Genomic DNA, 11,239 nt, shown 5'->3' on the forward strand with positions numbered 1-11,239 from the left:
GTGTTTACAGAACCATTTTGAGGATTATGTTTTTACCTGCCTGGCCTCTGGTACTGATAGTCTATTTGGGGGGGGGAGCACTTTCTCTCTCCTGGAGCTTTAGGAGATAATGAAGGGAGGGGGTGTACAAAGGGGAAGAAGTATTATAAAATCAAAAGTTTATAATTGACTTGTTGAGGATGATGGGATCATAGGACCATGGTATTAGAGTTAGAAATGATCTTATAGGTTAGGCATTTTTACACATATGAAAATTAATGAATTTAATCTCCTTTCAATATTTCCTTAGTTCATCAAGTAACCATTGGCTTCCTTTCTTTTCCAAGCTTCACACTTCTTTTCTCTCTGATCCCTCCCGTCCAAGCTCTGCCATAGCCCCAACTTGTAGGTTATTACTTTCTACCTGTGATGTATTCTAATACTTCTGTATTTCCAGTTTCAGAACTATTTTCCTCTTTTGTTTTTTCCTGGCATTTCATTTTGGACAACGGGGGACAAAGAGATGTGGCTAAAGGGATAGGGGATAGAGGGATAGAAACATATTGGTGGAAGGTAGAGGGATAGAGAAGAAAAAGACCATATGGTAGAGAGGGAGACAGAGGGATGAGAATGGAAGAAAGGGAACAGAAGGACATAAGGATAGGGAGAAAGAGTGATAAAAAACAAAATGATAGTTTCTGTGTACATTTCCTCCCATGAAAATTCAAGCTCATTGAGGGAGGGGACTATTTTCATTTTTGTCTTTAATTTCAAATGCCTAGCTCTAATGCCTGGTGCCTGGTAGGTGCTTAGTAAATGTTTGCTGATATTCTAGAAAACTTCTTAAGGCGCCCCTTCATGAGTTGTATTATTTTTGACATTCATTGCTTACCAACCTTTTCCTAATCTTCCCCTAGAAAGCCTTAGCCTAATATCCTTATTAAGCTAGCAGAAGGCAAACATCCTTCAAATGAACTACAGTACAATATACAGCAAACTTTTCCTCCCCAGCCAACCTTAAAGATGCAGATCTAAACTGAACTCAAAGCTTTATGTTCAATTCTATTGGGTAATTCTGAGATTACAGGATGCCCTAAAACATATCTTTTTAATCCATTTACTTAGCAATCTTCTTAGTACCTTAACATTTATAAGGTAAAATAATTGTATCGTTTGTATAATTCTGAAATTTAGCTAGCCATTATTTTCAATTATTTTTCACAACATAGTACTATCATTTATATTTTATGCTTAGTATACTAATTAGGTTAATAGCTTCTAGTTGTAAGGACAGTAGTATTTTATCTCATGGTGTTTGAAAGCTATCTTCTAGAGAATGTAATGTTTGCTGTATAAATTCATATATTATCATTTTTAAGTACTTGTTTCATTATAGTAGTAAGCTAAAGGAAAGTTATTGGGAATGGTGCCATTTTTCTCCAAGAATTTAATAGGTAAGTCAGTCAGACACAGTTATTGAGTGGCCATAGGGTACAGAACACGAAACTCTGAGAAGAAACCAACCAATCAGAAGAAAGGACAGAAATATCTGCCTGAATGTCACTTGCAACATAGCTGTAGAAATGGAGGTGTCATGCTGGGTTTTAACTAGAGTATTTTTGCACCTAAGGAAAATAACAGCGAATTGAGTGGTGGGGACCATGTGGAATATAATCAATGGGGGAATTAAGAGAGTCTTAGGACACAGCCAGCTTCCGGAGTTGCTCCGGGGGATAAAGTGCTTCTCCTAATTAGACTATCAGTACCAGAGGCCAGGCAGGTGAAAACATACTCCTCAAAATGGCTCTGTAAACACCCTCCAAAGTGCCTACCCTGAGACAAAGCCCTTGTGACTCTGCCCTAGTTATAGTTCTGGAGATATCCCCATACTCTACCACCCCTCTGGTTGTTAAGTCTTGGGATTCCTATGTCTAGTCTTTATTACATTGCACCTACACTTGAGGAATTGCCCCCAATAGCTCAGGGGGTCCCACACGGCTTTTCCTGCTCATTCCACCATCCCCCTGGATTCCAATACTCAGAATAACTCCAACTTTATTAAGACATCATGGTATTGTAGAAAGAACACTAGATTGGGAGTAGGCAACCAAAGTTCAAGTTCTACCGAACTATCTGTATAATGTTGGGAAGTCCCTTCAGCCCTCTGGGTCTCCTCTTACTCAGCAATAAAATGAAGCTGTTGGATCATCTAACCTCCATCGTCCTTCCCAGCTCTGACCTTCTAGGAGTCATACTGTAACTTCCAATATTACCTTATATCCACCTCTCTCTTTACTTTGGGAGATACTGGAGGGAGGGGGTGTACAAAGGGGAAGAAGTGTTATAAAGCCAAAAAAGAGCTTTTAATTTCTTTAATTTCTGAGCAAGTTAAAATAGTAATATTTTCAAAAAAACTTGCAAGTGACATATATGAGGGACTTCTTGTTAGATGCAATGCTTGCAATCTCTATTAAGCTATTGTCATTTGTATGATACATGAACAAAATTGCTAAAACTGCTGTGGGTTAGGCGATATAGGTGGGTTTTTCCCTTGCGCTCACCAAATACATTACTGAGAGCTTGAAAGAGTCTTTGAGAACCCAGCCTGGGTCCATATAATAACCATTAACTTATTTCCAGAGATTGCAGTTAACTTCCAATTATCTCTGCTAGCTGATAGATGATTTTTTAAAAAGCAGCATGTACTAATGGAAAAACCACTGACTATTGAATCCAGAGACTCCTTCTAGTTCTAGATCAGTCTCTAACTCAGTGAGAGATCTTGTCACCTGCTGATCTTCAGCTTCTTCATCTGTAACATTAGGAGGACAATGCCTGCAGGACAGGTATAAATTATTCTTCCTTGGTAGAATCCTGGGCCACATTTTGCATCTGCATATCCATATCTATAAGCGTACCCTATCCAGTAGAATGTAATTTCCTTGAGGGCAAAGGACTATCACATTTTGGTGAGAAAGTGACTGTTATATGGTAGGCACTTCAGAGATGCCTGTTGATTGCTTACAAAATGTGAAAGTACTAGAAAAAGTGAAAGCACTGTACATATGTAAGTTTTCATCATTTTTACCTAATTTCTTTTTTTTTTTGGAGGGCAATTGGGTGTAAATGACTTGCCCAAGGTCACATGGCTAGTTTTTGTGTTAAGTGTCTGAGGCCGGATTTGAAACTCAGGTCCTCCTGACTCCAGGGCCAGTGCTCTATTCACTGTGCCACCTAGCCACCTCCTAATTTCTTTAACAGATGATTAATGGCATAGCTAAGTGCATTACAAGAACTTTTCGCTATAAAAATCACGTAGTGATCAGGGCCTATTGATGAATGTGATGATGATAGGCCTTGGGATTTGTAGTCTAAAGAACCATGATTTGGCTGTCTTCAAGATAATCAAGATGACTAGAAACAGGTAGCTTGCTAATGAAGTGTATGGCCTTCTGACTCTCCATTTTCTATATAAAATTGGTAAATAAAATAACTTTGGAAAACATACTGTAATAGGTTCTGGAATGACCAAATTACACTCCTTTAATGATTGAGAACATTTTGTTTTCAAAATTCAAAAAAAGCTCAAAAGTCAATTTCTAAGAATACAGATGTTTCACCTGCACCAAACCAAAAAAAATTATACATAGAAAATTCTATTTTAGTAAAAAAAAAAAAAAGGCTAAGCAGGACAGCATTATACAGCGGAAGGAGTGTCAAAGGACCTGGTTTTAGTCCCACCTCTGATGCTTACTAGTAGTGCTGTCTCACTATTTTGAGCCTCAGTTCCTCATGTGTAAAATAGAGACAATGAAATTAAGAGATAAATGTAAAGTCCTATACCCATGTTAAAAAAAAACAACCCTAAAATGCACACAATACACATATTCAGGATGGAAAGATACAACAAAATAACAGTTCCTTTAAAAAATTATCTGGAAATTTTAGTGGACATGAACTTACAAAACATAATAGCCATACTTTGAAAAAGCAGAAAATATTAGATAAATTTAAGCTGTATTATGATTATCTTATTTCTATAAGAGAGGATTCATTGTGGCCTTATTATAAAATCAATCCCTATTGGCTAAGTACATTACAACTTTTCAGTATCATACTGTCTCACCTAGTCAGTCGCCAAGTGTTTATTCTACCTCTAAAATATTTGCACCTGTTCCTTTATTTCTATTCAGTCACTAATTAACTATTTCTATTGCAAAATTCAATCTGATATTTAAAACCCTTCACAATCTGATTCCAACTTACATTTTTTACTTCCTTACCCCATTCCAGTCAAGCTGGTCTTTTCCACGAATTTTGAATTCAATCTTCTGTCTCTGTTCCTTTGCAAGGTTTGTCCCCATGCTTGGACTGTGGACCTCCTCACTTCTGTCCCTTAAAATTATTAGCATCTTTAAATGACTAACTCATTTATAACCTCCTACATTAAGCCTATCCTGATTCTTCCAATTGTTTATTTTTCTTATTTTTTCCTTTTTTTTTTTTGCTTTTTGCAGGGGCAGTTGGCAGTTAAGTGACTTGCCCAAGGTCACACAGGAAGTTTTTGTGTTAAGTGTTTGAGGACAGATTTGAACTCAGGTCCTCCTGACTCCAGGGCTGGTGTCACTGCACCACATAGCCACCCCAATGACTTATGATTATTAATAATCATTATTAGGTCTTGCCTCTATTATTGAAGAGGCTGACCGAAGGGGCTCATCAGGTAGGAACTGTAGTTTATGTGTTGTTAATCGGCCACTGGCTATGTCAAAACAAATAAAACCCACAAAAAATCCAGTTGGAATGGAAGTTTCACAGGCTGCCAAGGGAGGAGGGGGGAAATCATGCCCAACCAGTATTGGATCCAGAGAGCAGTGAAACAGACAAAGAATGACAACAAAAAGTCGTGAAGGTTATGGGAAGCAAAGGGGAATGTGAAAAGCCAGCTCACTTCTTGGAATCAGCTCTGTGGGCTTTGGGCTTTCTGGGATGTGCTGCCCTTTCCCCATTAAACTGACGGATTTGGACAGACCCCTCCTCTTAGAATTTCCAATTTAAGAAATTTCCTTCCAGTCTCTTCCTCTGCGCCTTAGGCGCCACAGCCCGGGCTGGCTCGAGTGGTACCGATCCGCAGGCGCCGATCTGTGCCGATCACGGCCTGCATGAGGGGCTCCGGGCCGGGAGCCATGTGGTAGGACAACTGCGGCGTAGTCGCAACAACCTCCTGGTGATCGGGATCGCTCACTAAGAAAAGAATGCAAAAATCTGAGAGTCATGGAAACCTACAGATGAGAAGCAGAGTGACAGGAACCTATGAACAAAGAACATCATCAGGTTCCAAAATAAAACAGATCAAACACAGACCGAAACAAATCATCTTGCTCCAACAATTCTCCAGATTTTGTAAAGAAACCTCATCCTCCACCGAGTGATTAACTTAATCCTAAAACTATTGACCCATTTAGTGATCAGCCACGCGCCCCTTCTGCTTTTGTTGCTATTCACTCCAAAGGAGGTGTTCCTTGCAGGTTGGCACATGGTTCAGTAAAACACAAATTACAGTGGGACTGTCTTCCTGAAACTCTTCCATTTGAGCCTCTTCTTATTACTTTAGCAGAGGGTCTAAGAGAAACTAAACATCCATATACATTTGTATCCAAAAAAAAAAAGGTTTTAAAGAATTACTTTTGGTTGAAGGTGCTACTGAAAAAACTGTGCCTTTGCTACCTAGACTGATTCCTGTCTTGAAGGCAGCTTTGACCCATTCAGATGGTGAAGTATTTGGTAGGGGACTGAATGCTTTAGTACAGTTAAGTGGTGTTGGGCCTTCTCTAAGAAGCATTTGCTTACAAGTCTTTCCAAGAGACTAATGGATAAGAAATTCAAAGAACCAATCACCACTGCTTTACAAAAGTTAGAACAACATGGTGGAAATGGCAGCCTTATGATTATCAAAGCTAAAATTCCAACCTATTGTTCCATCTGCTCTTAAACCAAAGGGTTGATAAAACCATTTGACTAAGTGGTGAGACATGTGAGAAGCTTTATGGTGAACATCATTTTGAACATGTTTCTTTTTTTTTATCACAGCTATGATTTTATTTGCATGATAAAAATTAATACACAAAATTGATTCCACTGAATCATAGTAAATAAACATTTATCAGCATGGGAAAATGGTTAATTGTGGAAAACTATTGAAAGGACTTCTATAGTGCAATTTTGTGGGGTTTATCAAAACATTTTTTTTTCCATTACAGTTGGTCTATATTAAGAACCACAGTTTTGTTTACAAGTTTCAGATCTGGTATTTACATTTTAGTGCCTTTTAGTTATAGTATCACTTAAGTGATTGCACTGATTTTGCATAATTATTCTGTCATACTTTGTAGGGTTTTTAGATCTATCAGTCATAAAGAGTGGTTAAGCCGTTTAGTAACTCACTGATAAATTGTTGCTTATGAACAGGTATTTTTATGTGTGCAATACTTGGTGAAAACATCCAGAATATTTCAAAATATGAATTTTTCAGTAGTATAAAATTGTTTTGTTATAATATGTAAATTATTATTTTACTATAACTTTTTAAAACTACATGAGTTTAGATGTTGTGTAATATGTAAGTAAATTTTATTTTTTTTTATATTTTCTCACCTAAAAAAAAAGATATTTCCTTCCAAGTGGACTTTGAATTTTGCCTACTTTCCTTCTATATACTCTGGTGTAAACAATGAAGAGCCATGAACTAACCACAAGTCAGTTAGCAGGAGAGATATCAGACACTGGTAACCCATAAAATGTATATTCTTTCTAAATAACCAAGTGCAGAGCTCGGTGTTTCCAGTTGCCACAATTAACCAGATATTGTTGAATGGCTCATGGAAAAGAAGCTGCAGTGGGTACTCATTTTGAAGGTCAATTATTCAAATGATCCATTATAATTATTTTTAATATGGATTCCTCCCCAAACCTACAACCACCATCATTCCAAATATGTTTCTGTTTTGAGCTGATCTTGAAAGAGAGGGTTTTAAAGTTGACATTCTAGAATTTCCATCTGACTCCAGGTCAACATTGCAACCATGGCACTGTGCTCATAGCTTTTGCTTGCTGTTTTCTGATCACATGATCAGCGGTGTTAAAGGAGGCTCCTTTTATAAGAAGTTCATGAGATCATGGATTCTAGGTCTTAGCCAGCTTTACAGATGTGCTGGTGATAGCAAGAGTGAAGACAGTTTGGGGAATCAGGGCAGGTTTGAGGCTGTTACCCCTGCTACGTACTACTCCCTGCTTTGTGGTGCTAAGGCAGTTACTAATAACATATTGCTCTTGGTCCATAACCAAAAGAGAAATATTTTAAATCTGATTCACAATGCACTAAATTCCAGTTTAAGAATGCATTGTATTTGGAGTGGCTAGGTGGCTCAGTGAATAGCGAACCGACCCTGGAGTCAGGAGGACCTGAATTCAAATGTGACCTCAGACACTTGATCACATGTACTAGGCATGTGAACTTGGGCAGGTCACTTTACCCCAATTGCCCTGCCTTCCCCCTCCAAAAAGCAAAAAGCAAAAACAAAAAAAAAAATACTTTGTATTGATATGATGGATGAATTAGCATTCTAGTCATCTATTTAAGCAATTTGCCTTTGATCAATTTTATTTTGATGATTGAAAATTTGTGCCATGTTTGAGATCTATGTATGGAAAGGCTATTATGTAAAATATTGTTCTATCTTCTTATGAAGATTACATAACTAAACCCGAGCTGATGCACTAATTTCAAAAAACATGATAAAATTCCAGAGAAGCAAAACAATATAGCTGGTCCCAATGTGTTTATAATAACAAGATTCGACCAAGAGTATAAGATATCATGATTTCTTTGTGAAACAGATCAAAGAATAGTTGTCATTAACCTCATCAATCTCTTTTTTTAACTTGACAGTGAAAAATTCTTAATTTTTTTAGCAGCATTAACAAAACATACATACACATACAAATCTTAGTGAAAAAAAGGAAAGAAGGATTTAAAAAAATCCAGTAGTAATGAACTAAACAATTTATTCCATATACAACCTGAAGTATGGAAAACAGTCCATTAATTTAGTCCCCCCCAAAGACTTAAACTTAATAACTCTTCATATGTATATACATATACATGTATGAAAAGTTTTATATGTACATACACATATATAAAGAATTTTACATATATATATATATATATATATACACATAGTTTTAACCTTCATACACATATACATGGATGGATGGATGGATGGATGGATGGATGGATGGAAGGATGGATGGATGGATGGATGGATGGATATATTTGCTACTCCTACTCTGGGAAGGGGATCTAGAGAGTTTGTCTGTTCCAGTTGAGGTTTTGGGGGAAGAATGACCACCTAGGTCCCCTTCCAGAGTAGGAGTCATAGCAACAAACCATCCCAGTGTCAATAGATGATCAAGGTGCTCTTAGGTTGAAAGGAAATTCCCTGAAAATTGAAAGGAGAATAAGATAAATTGTCAAGTATATAAGCAAGTCATTAGGTTTAATGGATTGTGCTCCCTGTTGAAGGACTATTAAATATTGAGCAAGCCTCAGATCTCTGCTGCAATACTTAAGGACAACTCATAAAACAGAATGAGTAAAGTTGAGGTCTATCTTGGATTCCATATAAGAAGCTATAATACCAATTATTACCTAGAGTGGTCTCCCATATGTGATGGCCCCATATACACCAATGTATTATGTATCAATTGAGCATTTGTAATTGTAGGAGAGATGCAGTGTTGTTAGCTGGGCAGCACAGTGGATAGAACCCTGGACTTGGATTCAGGAAGACCTGAGTTCAAATTCAGGTTTATTTGCTGTGGGACCCTGGACAAATCACTTAACCTCCTTTAGCTTCAGTTTCCTCAGCTGTAAAATGGGGCTAATAATATCTACCCTCTATGGTTGTTGTAAGGATCAAATAAGAATATTTTGAAGTGTTTTGGAAACCTTAAAGCACTATATAAAAAATTAAAATTAAATAAATAAATACATAGATAATTTTTTTTTAAGGGGCAGCTAGGTAGTACAGTGAATAGAGCACCGTCCCTGGAGTCAGGAGGACCTGAGTTCAAATCCGACCTCAGACACTTGACATACTTACTAGCTGTGTGACTTTGGGCAAGTCACTTAACCCCAATTGCCCTCCAAAAAAGCAAAAAAAAAAAAGCACTGTATAAATGTTAGCTATTATTATTATTGCATAGTTAACATGCAATTATATCCCACAATATTATATCCAACAATAGCCATATGGATATTGAATGTGTAGTTAAATAGAAATCCAAGTCCTGTGGAGGCAAGTGTCGGCTGGGCAATGGAAAGAACATTAGACTTCAATTAAAGATACTTGTACCCAAATCACAATTCTGCTGCCTGTGAGCTAGTGTGACTTTGGGTAAGTCTCATTCAACCTTCACATTTCTTAAGTCCCAACTATGCTGGAGACATTGTGCATACTACTTGGGATACAGTAACAAAACAAAAACCAGTGTTTTGAGGGCTTATATTTTACTTGATGCACCTCTCTGAGTATCTCTGAGTGTCTTCCCAGTGCAAATATTCTATAATGAAATCCGTTAGAGACCCATGGTGAAGAGGTAGCATATTGAATAGGCAGTTAAGACTGTCTCAAGACTGTGGAAGTTTCTTTACACCTTAGTCTAATAGTCCTTCGAAGGAAATGAAGCATAAGAGAATGGTGTGACAGAAATGGCCCTGGATTTGGAGTCAGAGGCACTAGGTTCAGATCCTACCCTAATGCTGTCACTGTATGACTTTGGACAAGTCACATAGCTGGCTTGGTTTTCCCACCTGCTAGTTTATTACACTGTTTGCCTAGCTGTGAAGATTGATGAATGTTGCAACTGGATGCAGAAGGAAGTTTTCCCCAGAGGTTCTTTGAACAATGATAGATTCTCATCTTTTGGGGATTGTTGATTGCAGCTTTACCTGAGGGCAGTGGGATGAACCTGAAGACCTTTTTATATCCCTTCCAACCTTCTAATACTGTGATAAGGAACAGAGCATCCAACTAACAAGATTTCAAGATCTTGTTCCTGAGGGTAGAGTTCTAACCACTCCACATGGTTACTATAAGTAATAACGAGAGAGGAAAAAAATGTTTATTAAGCACTTTTTTCTTTTTCTTTTGCAAGACACTGTATAGGGTGAATATTTCAGCTTTTCACAGGACTATGTGCTTTAATGATAACAAAAAAAGTTCTAACACTCTATAACCTATTTTTTAACCTACTGAAATGAAGCCCATTAGTTCCCTTCCTTTCATAAAAAGGAAAAATATCTAGGTAAACAGAGAAAGCTGCCTTCTGATATTTGCATTTTGTCCCTGTTGGAAATAGGGGTTCACCATTGGTATTTTAAAGAAGATGCAGAGGGGCAGATGCCAACAGGGGATTAGTGAGACTGTCACCAGAGGACAGATTCTGTTTCCCCGACAAGATAGGAACCACTTTCAAGCTGTTTAAGTTGTGATTATTTCCAACCGTTGCCAATTCTTTGAAAATTAATTGTAGATCTGAAATGGCTGTTTTTTAATAATTCATTAAAAAAAATAAATCCAGAGGAAAGTAGCAAAGGTAGTGAGAAACCCAGCAAAGTACAAAGAAAAGGGTCAAGCCTGTTCTAGTTATCTGACTGCTTTCCTTACTCCTGGAGTATTTAATTAGGTCTGTCTGACTGTTTGGCCCTGGGTTGATTTTGTTCTTTCAAGAGAGCTGTTGACCTAATACTATATTAAAACACACTGAGCAGTAGTTTCTCCATGATTCCTGAAAACATTTGTAAATGCCATTATTTTGGCAATGAAGTTAAAAAAAAAACAACTAAAACTAACCACCTACTGACTTGATAGTGAAACTCATACATTTATAATTGGTTTTTTTTAATGTTACTGAATAGCCTTTTAGCTCCACCAATTACAGAGACCAGTTAGACAGCATCGTTTAATGTAGGCAACTAAATGCCCTGAAGATCCTTAACTATAAAAACAAGAGCTTCCACAAGTTTTTGGAGATTCTCCCAACCAGACAATTAATTGAACTAATTCAACAGTGCCTTTGTAAAGTTTATAGCTTCTGGAATTATTGCCATGCTTACAGAAGCATTTTAAATGCTACATCCTCAAAACTTCGACATCAATTAGTTTACTAGTGGAGAATGCTTGGTTGAAAATTCCTGAAA

The 11,239-nt window shown here is 37.3% G+C and overlaps 1 long non-coding RNA gene and 1 pseudogene across 1 annotated transcript in view; one reads left to right on the forward strand and one right to left on the reverse strand.

Moving 5' to 3' along the window:
* Positions 1-4,516: 4,516 nt before the first annotated feature.
* The window catches only part of LOC138141798 (uncharacterized), a 295,980-nt gene continuing 289,257 nt past the window's right edge, over positions 4,517-11,239 (reverse strand). The window contains exon 3 of the long non-coding RNA XR_011163269.1: positions 4,517-5,223. This is a non-coding gene — a long non-coding RNA (uncharacterized lncRNA). The remainder of the gene's footprint in view (positions 5,224-11,239) is intronic.
* LOC138141797 (PACRG-like protein pseudogene) lies at positions 5,235-6,112 on the forward strand (annotated as a pseudogene).

The sequence above is a fragment of the Petaurus breviceps genome, unplaced genomic scaffold (genome assembly GCF_028583685.1).
Source record: "Petaurus breviceps papuanus isolate PSGF00001 unplaced genomic scaffold, PetGlider_PUasm1.0 90491, whole genome shotgun sequence".
Lineage (NCBI taxonomy): Eukaryota > Metazoa > Chordata > Mammalia > Diprotodontia > Petauridae > Petaurus > Petaurus breviceps.